This window comes from Saccostrea echinata, unplaced genomic scaffold (genome assembly GCF_033153115.1).
Source record: "Saccostrea echinata isolate AGI-Se365-2 ecotype Australia unplaced genomic scaffold, CSIRO_AGI_Sech_v1 ptg000033l, whole genome shotgun sequence".
NCBI classification, from domain to species: Eukaryota; Metazoa; Mollusca; class Bivalvia; order Ostreida; family Ostreidae; genus Saccostrea; species Saccostrea echinata.
This window is the reverse complement of record NW_026889782.1, coordinates 22,760,743-22,782,953: the sequence shown is the minus strand read 5'-3', so window position 1 is coordinate 22,782,953 and position 22,211 is coordinate 22,760,743. Positions and strand designations below refer to the sequence as shown.

Sequence of the window (22,211 nt, the reverse complement as noted above, 5' to 3'; positions counted from 1 at the left end):
CCCTGAGTGCTAAGTATAGGTCAAATTTTGCAGCTCTCCACCAGTAAGTAGTGGCATCTCCATATGGATGAAAAATTCTTGAGAGGGATGTTAAACAACAAACAAACAAAAACAAAAAACACATGAAGAAAATGTTGATCAGGTCAAGCATCTGAAGTAAATCTGTTAATGTGCTTTAATCCATGCAAGTTTGTCCAGTTAGAGCTTAGGAATAAACCTTGCTCCTTAAATTTTAACTGGGATGACAATGCTAGGTATATAGCAAGAACTCATCTAGACTGTCCAGAAAAGCTTAAGAATATTTAGCAATATCTTACTTGCATGATTTAAAAAAATCTGCAATCTAACATTATTCTAAAACAATTTCAACAAAGTTTCTAATTTTCAACAAATTCAATGCACTATGAGATGAATTACATTTCTAAACCACATACACTCTACTTAAAGTGCAATATACATGCATTATACTGTATGTTAAATCTTTACAGTTCTCTTCAAGTACTCTAATAGTATATAAAATATGAAGATTACCAAAAGTGATCAAGCTTTGAAGTCCATTGAAACAATACAAAATTGGAGCAGAGCAAACACAGACCTCTAAAAACACCAAGTGCTATGGAGGAGAAAGCATTTTCTGCCATGTGCTCCTTGACATGATTGGGCAAATGGAAAAATCCACAAACAATTCAATGTAAACAATTTTGATGAAAAACATTAGTCAACATTCAACTTAATGATAGATTAAATTTGCTATAACAATTAATTTACATGTAAGTGTACACACATGTATGCATACCCAATTTTACTAAATGAATTATTTCACAATATCCAAAATTGGACAATAATATATAGTTTCTAATCTAGCCAGACAACAGGAAATTTTCATTATCACTTAAATTACATGAAACTATTGATGTCTGTGAGCTACAAATTATATCTAAAAATTATATACATTTTAACAAGTGTTTACAGTTTAGTGCATTTATTATACACAAATGATGACTTAATTAGTAAGACATACCAGTAAAGTCCACAGATTGACTTCCAGATTTCAGCTCAAAGGCTTGAAGATTTTTAGTGGCTTTTTCTCTCATAATTTTTTTTTCACTGAATATTTTCATTTTTTTTTCAAGACACTGTTTTTGTTGAGGTCTTTTAGCAGTTTGATGCAATCCAAGAACTCTGAGGGCAATTTAAGAACTGAATTTCTTTCTTACCTGGCAAAAATAAAAATTTAAAAGTTTGAAATATATTCAACTTACATGAAGAAAACTAGTAAAACTAGCGATAATGTAATAGACCTTTCAGATGTTCCAAAGCAGCTACATGTACCTTATTAAAAAATATAAAGTTTGAAGTATTTAGAGTCACCTGTATTCTGAACAAGGGATATGTGTATTTGACAGACAGATGAATGAATAGACTGATCACTATAGGGCACCTTAGTCTTTTTTCAATAATCTTTATATTAGTGAAAATCAAATAGGAACTAGAGTGTTTCAAGGAATGTATATGTCACCTGCTAGGTATCGTCATTAAAGAGGTAAATAAATCTAAGAGTGGTCAGCTATTAATTTAATATTAGCATGGAGGTTCATGCATTTGCCTGCAAGGAAAAAAAAGGATCCAAAAGTAAAAGACTGGGATAGAATCTGGCAATTAAAGAAAATATGGTTCCCCAGTCCTCAAATGAATAATTAAATTGAAATTATGATGAATAACTATTTATCATTTTATTAATACACATGCAGGTGCTTCCAACAATCCTCGGAGGAAAGAGATTTCAGACTGTCTTTACTTTGTCACTTTGTCAGTCAACACGATTCATTGTAGAATACTGATCCCAATGTATTTTCATAGTATTTAAATAAGTTTGTGGTAACTGAATTTCATACAGTTTCAAAGTATAGTATCATGAGCTCAAAAACATATATAAATGCTAATTATCAAAACCCTGCCTCTAAAAATTTTGGAGATATAAGGTGTGACAGACGGACAGACAGACACCAGGTAAAGTGATCTCTAAGTGTCGTTCTGCTCTGCAGTTGACACAAAAATGAAACTTAGTCAATTTTTGAGCATGCATATCACTTCAGTGATGAAAGGAATGCTGAAGTGGTAAGTCTATCCTAATTATTTGAAAATACGGCAACCCCATTGGTCAGAATATAATACATATGCTGTCCAGCCTTAATTTCATTGGCATAAAGCAGCACAAAACAAGATTTGATTGGATGGTGCAACTTGTTTTTCTAGGGGGCGCTGTTGCAACCCTGGAAAAGAAAATAGGACTGGGGCTTGCCCTTTGGGGGCACTTACTGACCGAAAGTAAACAACAGAAATAGCAAATTACACTAGAAATATGTCCATAGGCCATGAATGCCCCGCCGAGTGTATAGTAATGCAACATGAAATTTTGTGTTAGTATATGAAGTTTGATGAGAATATCTTGAAAAGTTTCTTTAAAATTGAAATAAAAATTTAAAAAAAAATGAATAGATGATAAGTTCTCACCAAATTATGTATAGATGCATAGCCTTAGATAACAATATCTTAAATGGTTTAAAACCATGCAAGATGCAAATTAAAGAAAAGTGAGGTCAAGGTCACAGGAAAGGTCAAAAATTTTTGAAATAGTTGAATAGGTCTTACTAATCTTACAGCATATTAAGTTTGATAAAAAATATCTTGAATGATTTCTTTAAAACTGAGCTAGTCACAAGCGTGGCGCCATGGTTAAAGCGTCTGCTCTAGAGTCACGAAGTAAGGAATTGATCCTTACATCACAGGTTTGAATCCCACTGTGGGATGTGGACACCAGTCCTTCGGATGAGACCTTATAAACTGAGGTCCCATGTCGCAGTAGGTGCTGGCAGGAAAAAGGACCCTCACTGCTCAATGGCTGTGAGTGCAGAGTATAGGACAGAATTTGCAGCTTTCCACTGGCAAGTGGTGGCGTCTCCATATGAGTGTAAAATTCCCAATAGGGGCTGCAGATTACCTGTTATGATTGACCAAAATCCCTACTAGGCTTTAAACTCTTCATTCTTGACCTGTATATCGTCAAATGAGATTTGTCCAGTTAATTAAGGTAAAAATTACTAATTGATAAAACTGTAAATGATTTTTTTTTTACCTGAGTCAGATTTTTACTTTTCTTAAAGGTGTCTGGATTTGACTGTTGGTTCCACCTATCTCAAGGAAATGATCTGTAACAGTAAATGTTAGAAATCATAATCTGTTCTCTATCTCCTATAATCACGAGAAAAGGTGTTAAAAATTAACAGCAGTCATATTAAAGGCTTTTTTCAATCATCAATTTATTACTGAAAATCATAAAAGTATTAGGCAAAAATGAAAAATAAATGTTGTCATTAATTAACCTTGCATATCTCTACAATTTTCTGATAAGAAAATTTATACCCGATAGATGCAATATAATCACCCTTTGCCTGCCCCTAAATTAAATTATGAAATTTTGATAGATTTTGATTTAAGCAATTATTTAAAACAAGGTTTTTTTAGGGGCACGTACCCCTGCTTTAGATTTATATAAAAAAAAAAAAAACTACAAAAAACGTGAAAACCTATTTCTATCTTACTGGTTTATATTTATTACAAATGTCCTCATAGTCAGCATAGCCCAGAATGGTAGACCGCAGACTCTCACCATGAACATTTTTAGTGTCCTGGTTCGAATCCATTTGTTGGCACATTTTTATTTTTTCAAACTTTTTACCTGTATAAACACTAAAGAACGAGTGCACTTATGGGCCCCGGTAAAATGTGAAATAATGAAGAATCAAATTAAGCTTAATTTTCCATCTCAGATCATTAATTGATATCTAAACCCTAAATTCAACAAATTTTATTGCTGAAATTCATGAATATACAAAGAGCAAAGCCATACAATGTGGTAGGGGTCAGCCAACATTCGTGATTTTCTATAGTAAATCGAGGACAGTCATTCATTTCAAAGCTTTTGTTTATTGTCAGCCTAACGTTGTACAAACTTGTGTGATTGACAAAAAATGCATTATACATTTATAAAACTTGTGTGAAAGTAGGAAATTTGTACAAGATTAGGCTTGTACTTAAAATATTAAAAAAATGTATGAAAAGTTCAATGTTTTTCCTATAGCAAGTAAGAGCTTAGATTTACCTGTATGATCTAGCTATGTTGAACCCACCCATGGAATAAATTATTTAAAATACCGGTAGTCACGTGAGTTCTACCCAGGTAAACATTCCTCAAAGATGCTCACTGTAAAGCATAGCCACGTTTTGTATCATTATATCAAAGTCATGCCGCATAGAGAAGTTTGTATGTACATGTATTTGGTTTTAGGAAAACGGGAGGGTTAGGAACACAGAAGGGTTAAGAGAGTTTAGTGTCGTTAAAATGTCATCATAAATAAAAGTGTCAAACATTTTTAACATTCAAGCAAGACAATGGTACCAGTATTGAAAGCCACCCAAATACACCTTTTTTCATTTTAAAATATAAAGGAACTAATGTTAATACTTATTGCATTATTTCAAATGCAAGCATACCAATTTCATAGTTTGATCACTATGGATACAGGCATCTATACAACTTCATTCAATTTTTTTCTCGGGTAAAATAGCGCAAGAAGTATCATTCGGCAAATGTGCCTGTCAATGATCCACCATCAGATTGTTCAAGTGTCTGATTTAAGATTTAAATGCCTCCTCCCCTTGATTTAAATAAACGATTGAAACTCAAAATGGGTTTGATATGACTTTCCGGATCTATAGGCATTTAAAAAACTTCATTTGTTTCAAATCCATGCTGATTGATGTTTTAGCGTGATTTTAATTAGAAATGTCCACTTGTGTTTAACTATTACTAAAAGAGAACAATTTGGTAATATATTCTAAAGTAATACAGCACTGAAAAAGGGCCCATTAAGCATTCCTTAAGTGCACTTGTCCTTGCACTTTGATTTTTTTATACAGGCTTTTGCATTTTACTTATATTTTCTTCCTTAAATGCATGTTTGGTGTTGATACAAAAGACATCTACAGAAATGCAGATCATAAATTCTCTTTAACTAAATGCAATCAACCGGAACTATACCTCATTGTAAGCACACTTTGTTCGAGGACACTAATCATTCACTTTGTGTTACTCGATACTGCAGGTGTCAGGAAAAAGAATCTTGCTGAGCAATAACTGCTGTGTTTTCCTTTCAAGAACATAATGACATGTAATAGTACTGTTGTGCCAGTGGGAGAGATACTGTTCTATGCTGAGTAGATGCAGTTCATTCCTTGGGAAAAATGTGTGCATTGGCGATATGTTATGCTAAAAATGCATGAGGGTTTTCAGATTAGAAAAGAATGTGGTAAGGTCAGTTAAGGTTTTATGTCCCATTGCCATTACTCAGTCAGACATCAAGAATGACCCTCATACAAAGGATGTATAATTCTGTAAATACTGAGGTAGGATCATATGAACACACAGTTGACTAGAATGAAATATATCGAGATAACAAACAGTATTCAAGCTCAAAAGCCCATCAAAAAATACAAAATAGGAGCAGAGCAAACACGGACCTCCAAAACATCAGAGGTGGGATCAGGTGCCATGGAGGAGTAAGCATCCCCTGCAGACCGGTCACACACGCCATGTGCTCCTTGTCACAACTGGGAAACAATGGAAAAATCCATCGATAATTCAGTGTGTAAATAATGGCCTAACAATAAGTATGAAAAACGTCACTCAGCATTTGACTTAATGATAAATTGTATTTGCTGACAAAGTCATTGTATCGACCATAGAATTTACAAAATGATAACTTTAAACAAGACTGCTGATATTCTTGTTTCAGCAACTTGTTTGTCAATAACTTACCTCGTTTTAAAAGAATTTCAAACATAGAGGATGCTCTTTCGTATCAAATCAACTGAGAGATATAAACCCTGTATGCAGGTGATGAAGGTATATTGCTAAATAAGTAAGGGAAGTTGACAATTGAAAAGTTAAAGCCATCTCATTTGTCATAAAGCTTGGTTGTTAGATTACCATTAACGTAGAACTAAAGCAATACATGAGAAACAAGAAACTACACACATGTGGCCTAAAGTCAGTGATCGGAACATACATCGATAAGCTTTTTCTAAAGACTGAAACCAATATTGGTCCTAAGGTCAACTCAAATTTTTAACTAGAAGTGTTCCTTTGATATACTATATTTTACTTATTTTCTATAGACTTACTATACCCTGAAAAAAAAAATGGAAAACAGGAACTAGCTGTTTAAATGACCTCGACCACCGAGGTTAATCTAAAGTTTGTCCCTGCCTACCTGAAAAACAGACTACCTCGGGCAGTCAGTAATTTCCAACTCTGGTTATGAGATGCTAAATGTTCAATATTTACAATCAAATGCTTATATTTACATTTTTAAATTCAGGATAGATTGAGAAAGTCAATAAAATCACTTCTATATTACGTCTGTATACTTCAACTGAGAAATTAGTTGAAACTGGTTCCAGAAAAGAAGCTGAAAATGTTCAATAGTTTACAGACAACACTTGAAACATGATGACTGAACAAACACAGATAGCAATAAGTAATTTAAATGACTCAGGTGAATTATAACCTGTTCAATCTAATAGATCCATCTTTTTTCTAATACGACGGTTGATCCAAAAGTTTGTGAAATTTAATTATCTCTAAAATTTTATTGTGATTTGATGAAAGCAAACAATAGGCATATTTATAATATGGAGTCTTTATGCAACAATACTGGATATTTTCACCATGTTCCAATTACCAATAAGGTCACACGAGCTTTCTGAACATTGATAGTTGTAAAATCAGGGGGAGACTTCTACGTAACGTCAAGTTAAGTATGTCATGTCACATTATAGGAGCGTTATAGGAGCATCTCACCCTCATGTTCAATTCGACTAAGTAATTCTACAGAATATTCTGCCTTTTTCTCCTTTTCTCTCTCAAGAAAAGCCTTGGTATCCTCTCACACGGATCAACTTATCTTAATATTACACTCATATTTCAAAAATACTCCCCATCTTTGCATATGGTGTTCCAATTTCAGAAGCAAAGTCAAGCACAGTACGTCAGCGGTCAACGTCCATCAACGCTTTTAAAATTTGTCTATGAGAAAAACAGACCCTCCAAAAGGCGGCCACACCTTTAATCAACCTCCATGGAAGTTCTGTTTTTCTTAAATTTCTAATGCCACTGGTAAATCAGTTGCTTAATGCATTTTTCTCCAGCCTGTATCAGTAGTATACCCCTTTAAGTCAGAGTGTTCCCAAGATTTTAACAAAACTTATAACTTGACCAAAATGTGATGTTCTCTAACAATTAAAATATGAACAAGAAATCATCAACTAATAATCTAAATATCAAGTTAAATCAGTAAAACTCTCACAGAAAGGTATTTTAGTGGTCAAGCAATCGTAATTATGACAAAATTTTCGTTTTATTTGCCACTTAGTGCAGGATTTTTCTTATTTCACGTATTAAGAATTAAAATGATAATGAACGAGTAAATGTCTCCCCTGCATTTTCAAACATCCTTTGCTATGGCAACTGCCATAGAGTTACTATCATAAATATTTAAAATATTGTTTATTAAAAAAATTCAACAAGTGTCTATATGATTCTTATTTGTAATTTTCAACCACTTACACTAATAAATAAATAAAAAATGAAGAAATTCCATGAACTTTCGAATCAACCCTCGTACATGTCAGTCATTAAATTTATATTAATATACAGCATGCATAAGGGAGACCAAATGTATTATTACTGCATTAAGGAGACCAACTACTATCCACATGTAAATCAGTATTTAACCACTTTCACTAATAAATAAATAAAATATGAAGAAATTCAACAAACTTTTGGATCAACCCTCATACATGTCAGTCATTAAATTTATATAATATGCAGTATGCATAAGGAAGACCAAATGTATTATTACTGCATTAAGGAGACCAACTACTCTCCACATGTAAATCAGTATTCAACCAATTTCACTAATAAATAAATACAAGAGGCCCAAGGGCCTTAACGGTCATCTGATTATAATACAACAATTAAGAGGATCCACAGAGTATAAAATGAACTGAAAGGTGAAGCTTTGTTGCCCAAAAGCAAGAAAAATAGAGTGATCAGGATCAACAAAATAATTAGTCTAGTGTTCATGAACAGTTCATAAATTAGGTTCTAATCTGTTCCCCATTTATCACTATCACCATACAGTTATTAACAAACTATTAGTGCTTCTGTACTACCCGGTATTTTAATTCCTTGTTGAAAATCTCTTACATTGGACTCTTTTGGTCTTTGATGAACATTGAATAAGACAAGTTATTTTTGTCTCAATTTTATTCATCTATTACTTACAAGTCTACCTGATCATTAAAACTATGAAAGTACTTTTTGTATTATACGATAAAAAACCTTGCATAATTCTCTTATACTATTAACCTTTCAAGTACATTATTTACAGTGATTCTCACGTCTGAGATTTTTCTCAAACATGCGTGCCACCAACGTTTTTTCCGACTCAGCTGAGAAAAAATTCTGAGATTTCTCAGAAAATCTTGAGATTGATGTATACCAGTCTCAAACAAAATCTCACAATTTTTTTTTTTATGGTACAATGATCGCAAATGTTGTGACAGTGCACATTTTAATCAATAAATACACGAAATTAACATACAAGCACAGAAAGGATGTTAATTTCTCCCAAAACTTGATTATCCTGTGAAGGGGGGGGGGTTAATTACGCGCATGTAAATATTCTTATTATATTAATATTGTCCACGCATGGAATCAAGCACTTTAAACTTTACCAAAAGAAAAAAATAAATAAAGAAAAAAATAAAGAATAGAATATTCTAGTGGCACGTTCGTACATAACATTTATATCTTCATTCGTACAGGAATTAATATAATTAATTTAATTCATATTTAAATGAGCTATTTGTGACAAGACATTTTTATTACATGTAATTCACAATGTTCATGTATATCAGAAAAGGAAATATGATTAGATAAAATATCAAAACTCCTCGGTCCCGTATTTTTTTCCCCAGGAAGTTATATTTTACTATTTATTAAGGTAAATATTATACGAAATATTAAAAGAAATCTGTCTAGAATTTCATGTACAAATTCTTCTGTTCTTTCGAAAAAATATGTAAATCGCCATTTATTTATTACAGATGATAGCAGTCTGTCTAATTTGGTTCTTAATTAAATCTATAAAATTCTTGATTGAGAATTTGGATCGACTTTATACTCACAATGTATTGTGCGTACTTAAATCCTTGACCATTTATATTATTTATAAGAATAAACTTGACTTATGACCATTCTGAAATACATGTATAAATCACAAGAAGGACTGCATCTATTCAAATGTACTTGCTAGCTATAGTACTTGCAAGAATAGATTCTTTTTTAACAAACAGTATTTTTTAGTACGACAACTTACATTTTGAAGCAAAAAAGTATGATCCGTAGGTTCTTTTTTTTTTTTTAAAAATTACATCATTACGCAGTGAAACTTTTATTTATGATACAATTAGAAATTAATCAGTTTCTCATTACTCAATGAGCGTATGCGAGATTGATTTGGGTTTTCAATGTAACGATGATTATTTGTCAAGTGGTGCTATATTCGTTGTTTATTATTTATCTAAAAAAAAAAAAAGAAGACTCTCCGAGACATTTTGTCACAGGGGATCGTAGAAAAATGCGATGTGTTAGTTTGCCGCTTCCCTATACATGCCCTTAGTTCAAATTTCAGCCGGTTTTTCTTCCTTCTGGGGGGATATGAGCTGAAATTCACCGACAATTAAACAGTTCCTCGAGAAATTTCCTTGATAAATTAAATCCTGTAAAACTAAGCATGCGTATGTTACCTGCTCCTGGATATGTTTGCTGTTTTTCCACAATTATGGTATACTCGCGAAATTTATTACAGCATGTGAGAAATTTACATGATATAGGCCTACTGAGCATTTTTTTTTTGTGGATCTGCTAGAAAAAAAATTCACTCAGGTTTATTCTAAATTTAAATAGTCCCTATGACTCATATTTTTTTTTTTTTTTTTGCTATGGAGAATTAAGAATTATACAGATATATCTAACATATATAACAAACAAAGAAAAATGATTTCTTTTAATCAGTCTGGGGAATATAGTCTTGATCCGCCTACCTGCTACATGTAACGTCACAATGGTGGAAGTGACGCCTCGGTGTATGTTTTTGTGTGTTTATGTCGACAGACGAACCAAGACTACAAAGTTTAGATATGTTTTTGTGTTATTCTTCTGTAGGGATTTTTTACGGGGGGTTCAATGAAAATTGTCGCAAATGTCGAAATGGAATCCTCTTTGTTGAATGACTCAAAACAACAAATAAAAGACGAATGAAGTGTGGGATGTGTTTTTTCGTGATATTCACTAAAATATTGCATAAATAACTGACTAAAAGGTAAATTCAATCATTGATTCAACAAATTCATGCATTTTCAGAAAAAAAGGTCGTATATAACAACGAGAATAAGTCCAAGATTTTTCTCAAATCTCAGCTTACGTGAGATGATCGAATCTCAGAGATGTTGGTGGCATGATGTTTTAGGAAAATCTCAGCTGAGGCAGAAATCTAAGATTTGAGGTTGAGATTTGAGCTGAGATTTTATACGTTGGTGGCCCCGAAGCCAGATGTTCAAAAATCTTTATGAAAACTTTTACTTGTTTTGCCTCTGATATGCCCAGGTGCAGAGAAGATTTTCAAAGAAATAATGCATTTTTTACTACAGATTCACTATATTATCAATAGAGCCCCCCCCCCCCACACACACCTAGAAACACCAGAGCCTCTCACCCTGGGACCAGAAGTTTGCTCATCATACATGTAAGTAATCACTTTGTTTATCTGATTAACACTAAGGAGCAGACAGGATTATTTAACAGAATTAATGCATTTTCACTGTATCATCAAGAGCCCCACCATTACACCAGCACATCTGACCCAGGGGTCATGCAATTCACTACTCTGGAAGAAGCAATCATGCTCATCATAACTATATGCTTAGCTTCTTTGCTTTTTAACCAGAAGCAGAAAAGAGTATTTTCAAAGAAATTTTGCTTTTTCACTATATAATCAATAGAGCCCCTCCCCCTTTTTCACCATAACCCTTGACCCTGGGGCTATGAAATTCACAATTTTGGAAGAGGCAATCTTGAATATCAAAACAATGTACTTAGTTTGTTTAAATAATACCCAGGGGCAGAGAAGAAGATTTTCAAAGAATTAATGCATTTTCACTATATAATCAATATAGCCCCGCCCTAACACCAGAACCCCTGACCCTGGGGCCATGAAATTCAAAATTTTGGAAGAGGCCCTCTTCCTCATCATAACTATGTACTTAGTTACTTTATTTAATACCCAGGAGCAGAGAAGAAGATTTTCAAAGAATTAATGCATTTTCACTATATAATCAATAGAGCCCCGCCCTAACACCAGAACCCCTGACCCTGGAGCCATGAAATTCAAAATTTTGGAAGAGGCCCTCTTCCTCATCATAACTATGTACTTAGTTACTTTATTTAATACCCAGGAGCAGAGAAGAAGATTTTCAAAGAATTAATGCATTTTCACTATATAATCAATAGAGCCCCGCCCTAACACCAGAACCCCTGACCCTGGGGCCATGAATTTCACAATTTTGGAAGAGGCAGTCTTGCTTTTCATAACTATGTACTTAGTTACTTTATTTAATACCCAGGAGCAGAGAATAAGATTTTCAAAGAAATAATGCACTTTCACTATATGATCTATATTGCCCCATCCTAGCACCAGAACCCCTGATCCTGGGGCCATGAATTTCAAAATTTTGGTAGAGGGCTCAATGCTTATTACAATGATGCGAACAGTTTGACTGCTTGATGTCCAGGAGTAAAGAAGAAGATTTTTAAAGATTGCATTATTTTTGGTGGTTTTAGCCCCGCCCCTCAGGCCCCAGGGGGACAGGGACCATGAAATTCACATGCAAGTCTAAACTCGACGTAATGAAGATTTAGATTTGCAAACAAGGTCATTACACTGACCATAAATTTCTCGACATGTAAAATTCTAAACAAGGCAGTAGAAAGCTCTGTATCATGGACTTAGTTGTCAGTAGGATGTCTTGGTTCAAAACAGTTACTACATAGAAGATACTCTTGCCGTTGCAAAATTAGTTGAAAGACGTAGACACCATCTGCAATTGATAATATAATGTGATTTTGTTTTCTTGCAGGACACGGCAATACTTTTATTCTTCTCATGTAGAAGTTTGCACATGAATTCTCCTTCATTAGAACATACAATAATAGGTCGGCAAATTAATGATCACAGTTTTTGGAAATGCGAATTATGTAAAACACATTGTTTGAAGGCTTTCATACCATCTGATGGTTTTGGGGTAAGAATCGTGATTTCTAATTTTCTTTAAATTTTCTACAGGTTTTTTAGAAACAAGATTTCATTAAAATCACTTCTTTAATATGGTAATTGTAGCACAGTGCTTCTTCACAGCATTTAGATACTTATCTCATGCACATTTAGAGCAATTTTTGAAATTTAAATATGGCATTCTTAAACATTTGTTACACCATTATACAATTACACAGGTATTTATATTTACTTCGAATTTTAACATGAAATTTGATTTGAGTAACATTTTTGTGGACATCCATGGGTTTTAACAGGTCTGGACGATTTTAATATTAATTGCCATAAATGCACAGAATAAACGACATGCTAAGGCAATCTTTAAAATAATGTTTGTTTGCCCTCTCCCTTCACCCAAAGATGCTATATACCAAATTTGGTTGAAATTGGTTGAGCGGTTTCAGAGAAGAAGCTAAAAATGTTCAAATGTTAATGTACGTCGCACGACGACGGACGAAAACGGATAGCAATAGGTCACCTGAGTTACTCAGGTGACCTAAAAATATGAAGAAATTCCTCGAACTTTTGGATCAACCCTCGTACATGTCAGTCATTAAATTTATATAATATACAGTATGCATAAGGAAGACCAAATGTATTATTACTGCATTAAGGAGACCAACTACTATCCACATCTAAATCAGTATTCAACCTCTTTCACTAATAAATAAATAAAATATGAAGAAATTCAACAAACTTTTGGATCAACCCTCATACATGTCAGCCATTAAATTTATATAAAAATAAATATGCAGTATGCATAAGGAAGATCAAATGTATTATTACTGCATTAAGGAGACCAACTACTCTCCACAAGTAAATCAGTATTCAAAACGAGAGATTTTAATACCCTAGTAATTTACATGTTTAGTTACATGAACTAAATCTATTTACCTTTGTCATCACGCAAGAACTGTTTTACATTCATCCAACTTTAACAACATTATACATGCATACAGTGTATGCCATACATTAGGAAGACCAGATGCATTATTACAACATTAAAGAGACCAACTACAATGGAACAATGAGACAGTATTCCAAAATGTTCATCCCAATACCATAGTAATTTCCCTTAATTTGTTTGTATTTAGATGACCTAAATCAATTTATCTCAGCCAGAATTGGAACAAAAAAGCTAGTCACACAAGTGGCCAAACACATGAACAGACAGATGGACATGATGATTCCTATGCTTATATACAACCATGCTTATATACACCCAAAGTTGCCAAAGTAGAGCAGATGCAGTGGTTAGAGCGTCTACTCTAGAGTCGCGGAGAAAGAAGCTGATCCTTACATAGCGAGTTTGAATCCCACTGTGGAATGTGGAGACCCGTTCTTCAGATGAGACAGACGTATTAACTGAGGTCCCGTGTCACAGTAGGTGCTGGCTCGATAAAGATCCCTCAATGCTCAATGGCCGTAAGTGCTGAGTATAGGACAAAAATTTGCAGCTCTCCACCAGCAAGTGGTGGCGTCTCCATATGAGTGAAAAATTCTCAAGAGGGACGTTAAGCAACAAGCAATATACACCCAAAACTTTGTTTGCAGAAGATTTTGTGATACATGCTTTAAAGTATACATATTGTTCATAAGGGAATAAAAATGCTATAATATATCATTAAGGAAAGCAACTGAAATTAAATGTGCACTTCTAATTGAACTAAACAAAATTACCCTTTGTCAGAATGTAGATTTATAAACAGGAAGGCTGTTTTTCTTCATTTTTTTCATGTCAGATTCAGACTGTTCTTCAAAAAATTCTGGCATACACCCTGTAAAAGTGAACAGTGCAGATAATAAAGAGCTTCTAAATAAACTGCATAATATTTAAAAGATCCACTTAAAAGGGATAACAAATGCATATAACTGCATCAAGGAGACCAACTGATATCCATATATATATAAATCAGTACATGTATTTTAATTGTGATATTTTAATATCCTAGTAATTTACATGTTTAGTTTCATGAAATAAATCTATTTACCTTTGTCCAATGACCAATGAGCACAAGCACTGATTTTTCCTCTTTTTTCTTAACGGAATCACCAGGGCCAGTCTGCGGTCCATATGATTCTGGCATATGTACACTCTGTAAAATGCATATTTGTACCATGTACAGGCATATGAACAATATTTCTATACTACATACATGCATCATTAAACTTAATAATCTTTTTTTCCAAAATTCATTATTCATAGTGTTTTGCTGTTAGCAAAATTCAACAAAAACTATACTGTATATACTCGCCTATAAGGTGGTCTGCCTATAAATCAGTTGTATTTTTTGAGGTTATTTTGGAGGGATTTGCTATTGACCCGCTTATAAATCGGTACAACTTTTTGCCAGAATCAATTGACAATTTCAAATCAATGCTCTGATGTTTTAACCTGGTTTCAAAATACTAATCTTTTTATGACTCACCTATAAGTTGGACATAGAGTATATACAGTACCTGCATCATACATGCATTAGGAAGACCAAATGCATTATTGCAATATTAAAGAGACCATTGCGGCAAATGAAATCAATGTATGAATTGTATTCAAAACTACGGGTGTACTAATTTGTCTGAAGTATATCATGATATAATGTGATACACAAAGACTTGAACAGGATATGTACATATACCCACATTCCTAAATGTAACAACAGTTTAAAAATCAATAATTTTTTTTTTTTTTTTGCAAATTTCACTGTCTAATTTATGAAATATAAAATATTATTTAAAACCATAAAGCATAAAATGGTTGAAAGCTCATTTAATACAATAACTGACATAAATAGGATGTTTAATCTACATTTATTAATATTGTGGGTTGTCACCCCATTTTTTGTGAAGGAATCGTGAAAGGCATTGTAATTCCAACTTGCTCACAGAGCAAGTTTTACACAGAGGACCAACTCTTTATTCAAAATTTAGTTTACATACTTAATTTTTTAACAAGTTTAATGGGTTTATAAAACTTTAAACTAAGTCAAAATATTTTGCTTTCTAAATATGGACAAGAAATGTTTTTTGCTTAAAATCACCTTAACTTCAGATAAAAAAAATGCACTGTGCTCATCCTCTTCAAATGCCTTGTTTGTAAATAACTGATAAAGGGTACATCTCACAAATGCTTCATTATTACAAATGTCTTACAGTAAATATAGGCATCATCACAACTTATTTCATTAGTAAGAATAAACCCTTAAGCAATGAATATAAATGCTGAAAAGTGGTGCATTGTTAGGAGTTGATCTTACTACACAAGTTTCGAGATTATCTCCATTGCACTCGGCACACCTCGGCCGATTCGTACCTCATCAAACGTTTGAAGAAGGTGACGGAATCAGCCGAGGTTTGCCGAATGATCTCCATTGGTGCACTCTTTTGTTATGGAGGGAAGTTTTGTTTCCACATTAGCAGGCAGGTGGGACAGTTATTTATATATTGCATACATTACGTCATTGATATACTGTGAAACCTGTCTTATCCAACATGTTGAAGGGGAATAAAATCAATGTCAGATTAGACAGTGTATCGGATTACCCAGTGTTGAATATTTCTGAGCATTATGATAAATGTCAGGTGACTTCATACAGAAAAAAAAAACATTTTTCGTTAGGTTTAGAGTACATGTGTATTTAATTGTCAAAGTGTGTGTGTGTGTGTGTTTCTTTGTTGTATAAAATATACCTTCGGCTGATTAACATTTCTTTGAGACACATCATTTGTTACAGCACTAGTAAACTCTGTAGTAATATATGATAATTTCTTTTAAACGTGCAAAACAGATGGAACTGCCAATCACTTCGAGTTGTTGCAATTTAATTTTTAGCATTTTACTTACTAACAGTAGATATTAAATATTTTGTCTACCTTCTGTAAACAGTGGTTTTATTTTTTTTTCTACACTACATTTCTCTCCGATTTTTTCTGCATTGTTAACTTCTCAAGATAGACTGTGCTATTAATACCCTCTCGTGACTTTTCAAACAAATGGGACGTACCTCTAAAACATTGTTATTGCGATTTAATTTTTATCAAACAACATTAACATTTTGAAATTTAATGGGTCTACTTAAAGTGGAAGTTTTTTGCTTCCTGCAAATCTTTTATGTGCACAGTCTCACTTAATTCAGTGTATATTAACCCGGAAATGAAACATTTTCTATTAGACGAGATGCTGTCTTCAAATTGTGTGTTGTCTACATGTTATACAGTAGTTTGCTGTACTCATTTTTTAGGGAGACATGACTTTAAAGGACTCTGACTGCATGTTTGATTTCAATTTCAACCAAAAAATCTTATTTATTCTGTTAGGTAAAGGCAATCTAAATATCAGGTACTCCTTTTTATTTTCTATCGCGTGGATGCTATTTTGTCAATGCGAGAATAAAATTGATAACAACGAAGAGTACTGATTGCCTAATTTTTAAATTCAAACACAGTTCATTTATTGTTTATATAAACACCATCAAACTAATACATGTAATTAACTACTAAGTAGACCAAGCTTGTGCCCAAATGGAACTAGCGACTAATTATGGTACAAATGTATAATTATGTCGAATTACCCAGGTAAAATCATAAGGTAATTATCTAGTCTTGTCGACAAAAAGCACCAGAATTCGGAATGTACAGTGGTCGGAATATACAGTGTTTTATTCTATATATATTATAAAGAAATTTTTGGGAATAAAATATTTAAGTTTTAATGGTCGGAAAGTCCAGTGTGCTGGATTGCACAGTTGTCGGATTGGACAGTGGACACTGTAACATCATAACTGATTGTCGGGATGCACTCTTCAACTTGAAAATTAAGGAATTAAAGAAAAGGCATCAATTTTTTTCAATGAACAAAAAATCAGAACAAAAGAAACTAAGAATCAGAACAAAAGAAATATCAGTGGATAAGGCCACAATTAAAAAATTGTTGGTTTGGCATTGCCGATTGAGTTATAAACACTTGGGTCAGTAGGTAGGGAAAATATTTTTTTTTTTTTTTGCTGATACAAAAATTAATGCTATTAAATCAATTGTGTTGTATTATTGCATTTTGTTATACATGTACAAATTAACAACTATGTCAAAACAGATATGAAATTTCACACGTCATACAGATTTCTAATACAGTTTCAGGTCTTGAGTGACAATTATGAAGCAAGAACTTCTGCTTTCTGCTTTCTGAGCAGGAAAGGGCATATACAAAACAAATCAAACAACACTAACAAATAAATGCTGAAATGATACATCGTGATATGTAGGTATATTGGGTTTGGATAATACACAGACATTATGATACGATACATCTCTCAAAACAATTTTATGATTCAATACATGAATCTAGACATTATTTAAGTTATAAAATTTTAATAAAATTACTTTCTTATTAATTTTTTTCTAAGGATAAATTAACCATAAATGTACAAACAAACAAACAAAAAAAAATCAAAAATCAAATCACTTGAATTGAAATTTACAGCAAGGTATTGCTGTAAAAATTATCATTAATATATTTGTCTAGGGAGGAATTGATGGGAATTGCTTTAATTTGTTTTTAAAAATTTCAAAATGATTTATAAATCATGATTGTCAAATGTCAATAAATAACACAATAAAGTAGATTCATCATTTAGTGTAATGGCTAAGCATTCAGATTTGTTGTGTTTCTCATATATATACTGAAACTTTGAATGACACAGTTTATAAACAAGCTGTCTTCTCTGTAGTAGCGGCACTAGTGAAGAATCCAACATGTTTCAAAACTTGTAAGAATGGCCTGATTTGAATGTGTAAGATACAGTTGCAATGCCAACCATGCCAACATTTGGCATTTGTTTATTTTTTAGTTATTTATGAACCAGCAATAATTAGGGCTGCACCAAATATATTGATACATATCTAGATTAATGAATATATCGTATCCAAAAAATAACTTAATTCCAATACATTTTGGGCAGGCAGTTTTTTTATGTAATTCTGTGAAAAAGTTGGGAATTTCAATCACCAAAGATTATATTTAACTGTTTTGAATTAAAACTGATCAAAAATGATATAATCGTTAAGGAGGTAGCACATCTTAGATGATTATTACAAAATCATAAAAATACATAGACAACTTTACTTAGCATGTTGATTTTACAGTCAAGAAAAGTTTGAATTTGAAGTGTAATTTTTAAAGACAGTGAGACAAAAAATTAAAAATGAGTTGCAAAACAATTATTATTTTTATAAAATTCATGCATAATGATTTATAAGACTTTTTTGACAGAATTGTTAAAGAATCCAATATATTGCATATCGCATTAAAAAATGTCTTCTTCTTTTTTTTTGCTCAATACACAGCCCTAGCAAAAATGATATACAACAAGGACTTTGATTGGATTATTAACATTCATTCAATTGATCATAATTATTAACTGTTATTGCACTTTCATTTTCAAAATGTTGTTAGGTATGTTGTTTGTTCATTCTTTTGCATTGATATTATAATTTATAAAAGAGTATTTTAGCAGAAAAAAATTATCAATTTACCTTTCTTGGAATAAAGACATGTTGACCCTTGAGCTGAGATTTTCTCTCTTTCCATAGATGTGTTACACTGGGGTCCACATGATTCTAGCAGAGACCCTGTAAAAAAGGACTTAATTATGGAAAAACATGAAGAATATATGCCTATTATACATATCTTAAATTCTAATAAAAACAAAGTTTTTTAATTAAGATCCATATATTTCTAATGATTGACATAATACAAATTCAAAATAAAATATGCATGTCTATATTATACCTTAAGCAGACCAATTGCATTAATACATCCTTCAGGAGACCAACTTAAATCAATATTTGAGAAATATTTGTGAGAACAATAAATTTGTCTACTTTACAGTACTAAATGTACATGGAATCTATTGGATCATGTTACTTTAATTGACCTGCCTTAGTTCAACACAGTAATCTAACAAAGAAATTGAGCCAAAACAACATTTTAAGACTTTTTGAACAGTGCATGTTCCTATCATTTCAAAACCATTACCAGTAAAAAGCTAATATAGGAAAATGATGACAATTAATTAATATTGTACTTTCAGGTATATTAAATGAATCAATCTGATTCGTCAAGAAACATTTGTTAAAAAGCACTATTACCCACTGAATAATGAAGCCACGCCCTCCAGTGTCGCAACAGTCAACATTGCTTGACGACGGGTGATATTCCAAAAAATAGTGACTGCGCAGATTTATGCGCTCAAGGTTCACTATTATTTGTATTTGTATAAAACATTCAGTATAATATAATAAATGTTGCATGTAGTTGAGTGTAACATTGAAAATTTTCACCCCTTGAAAACCAAATACGTCAAAAAGGGGATAGGTTTCTTTTCCAACTTCTATATAGTTTCGCCCCTGCAAAAACTGGTATAGACCTAGGAAATGTTTAAACGGGCTAAGAGAAATCAAATGCATCGAGAGTACTTTAATTGTTTTTACCCAAGTTACATGCCAAAAAAGATTCAGAAAGACGTCACATAAAGTTAACGTTGATTTGAACTGAAGTTAGGGTGTCAAAAGTCATTCACGTCCAAAAGTGACATTGATCATGTGTGGTAGATAATAAACTCCTACGAGCAAAATATGCTGGCATAATCAAGTGAGGATCTTTCCCTAATCCTATATATAAATCCATTTAATACAATATTATATGCACTTAAGCAGCTGTTTATGACATTGTAAAATTATATAAACAAGACCAGTTTATATAATTTATAACAAGACCGGTTTATACAATTTATATACCAGGGTAATTAATAATATAATTTATATAATTTTATCAAGATAAGTGTATGGGGTAGAGGGAGCAGACATTGAGAAACAATGTTGTCAGACCTCATGAAACTAAACTAACAGTCTTCCAAATAACCCGGGAGTCCAATGCCAGGGACCTGTTAAATTTGCAGCTGGGCATGTAAAAATTGTCAAATTACATGTCCGAAGAGGGCATATGTGAATCTTCTTTCATTGTACGATCTTTACTTGCCATTTATTCTGTCCTACCCCCATTATTCCCGTAAACGTTGCTATATGTAATGTCTTAGATGGATTGCCTGTCTACATTCTCGATACGACCTGTCAAATGATTGTCAATCTAATCATTGAAGTGTTTAGTTTAACCTATTTGTTTTCTCGAAGTTTCTTGCTAAATTACGAGACGTTCATCGATGCCACATACTGTGGCACTACAGTCATGATCCCATTTCTGAAATTCAGTTCAGCTAAATCTGCCAACAAATGACCAGCATGCAACTCAAAAGTTATTAATGAACAAAAACGCTTTAGAAAATGGCAATCACGGTGAATAAACACACGTGGTACAGTCACGGAGAAATACAATGCTGAAAAAATTAATATAAAACCTTTATACCTAATGTTTTTTTTTTTGTAGCACAATACTGGTAAATGTAAGAATTTTGAGTAGGGCATGTACAAATTTGAATGCGCTGGGTAAAAATGATAGGTCTACATGCCCAAAGGGCATGTGCTGAAAAAGAATTGTTGTGAAGACTGAACTAAAGTGACAGCGCCGGGTGATCATATAAAGTCCCTTTTATTACATAATAATTTGGCAAATTATCAACATATCACGCTAAAATTTCCAACATATCTTAACGGTGAGAATTTTTATTTTTTAAGTTGAAACCCTGTGACCTGTGAAAAAAATGAAATTTGTATCATCTAAAGTCTTAAGATGTATCAAGGTAATTTTCAAAACAAATTTGCGGTTGGGGTTATAAATGAAGGATAAAACCAGAGACCTCGGAATGGAATACTTGGAAGTCTCTGGTTTTATTCTACCCCAACTGGAAGTTGTATCCCATCTAAAGTCTTAAAATTAACAATGTATCGAGGTAATTTTCGAGGAATAAATGAGTGCTCTACAATAAAGAGTCTCGACCAGAGACGTCTGAAACGATTTATTTGACAAGAAAAAAGTCTCATGAAGTGAACAATGTCATTTTAAAGTAGGTTAATGATTGATATATGAACAAAATACGAGCTTGAAGCAGGGTGCCTAAAATTGAGTTAGATACCTTGTGGTAAAAATAAGTAGGGGTGCACCGTATATGAAACAAGTGCCTGTGATTGATAGTCTGAAATTTCTCTTCACATAAATATTAAAAGCTTGCAGTGATCGCTATAAATCTATACAACAGTCAAGTTACATATGGTAAACTAACATAAAAACAAGATTACAACAGTCATGATTACAGAAGGTATATTTTGAAGACTCTAGGTCAGTAGGTGAATGTAAACAGGTAAACACACGTGGGACAGTCACCGCAAATAAATGAACCACAAAACGACTTATAACACTAAAATGTAAATATTCATCTGCACACAGAGTTTTGCATAATAATTTTAAAAAAGTGTAAATTAAAATATAAAATAAACAAACCTCAAACCTTGTAACAAGGCTTGTTTCCCTGCATTCTTATATCTGGTTCTCTGTCACTGAAAATGCAGGGAACCCAGGGTGCGTTATTAACTCGTACACAGATTTGTTGATACGAATAAACCTATAAACATATATATACGAAATACAATATTATCTTAAAAAATGAAGAATTTCAAATTGCTTGAAAAATTATCTTTATGTAGTTTATAATAAATGGTTGTAATTGTATATTAATTTCTATCTATCCA

General features: G+C 32.6%; 1 long non-coding RNA gene and 1 pseudogene across 1 annotated transcript; one reads left to right on the top strand and one right to left on the bottom strand.

Annotated features, from left to right (window-relative positions):
• LOC133198286 (uncharacterized) overlaps window positions 1–22,211 on the top strand; it is a 60,194-nt pseudogene that overhangs the window by 11,962 nt on the left and 26,021 nt on the right.
• LOC133199054 (uncharacterized) lies at window positions 675–22,108 on the bottom strand. Its single transcript, XR_009722735.1, has 6 exons — window positions 21,964–22,108; window positions 19,044–19,139; window positions 14,507–14,611; window positions 14,196–14,293; window positions 3,137–3,209; window positions 675–1,217 (listed from the first exon to the last, which is right to left on the bottom strand). It is a non-coding gene; the product is annotated as an uncharacterized LOC133199054 (long non-coding RNA).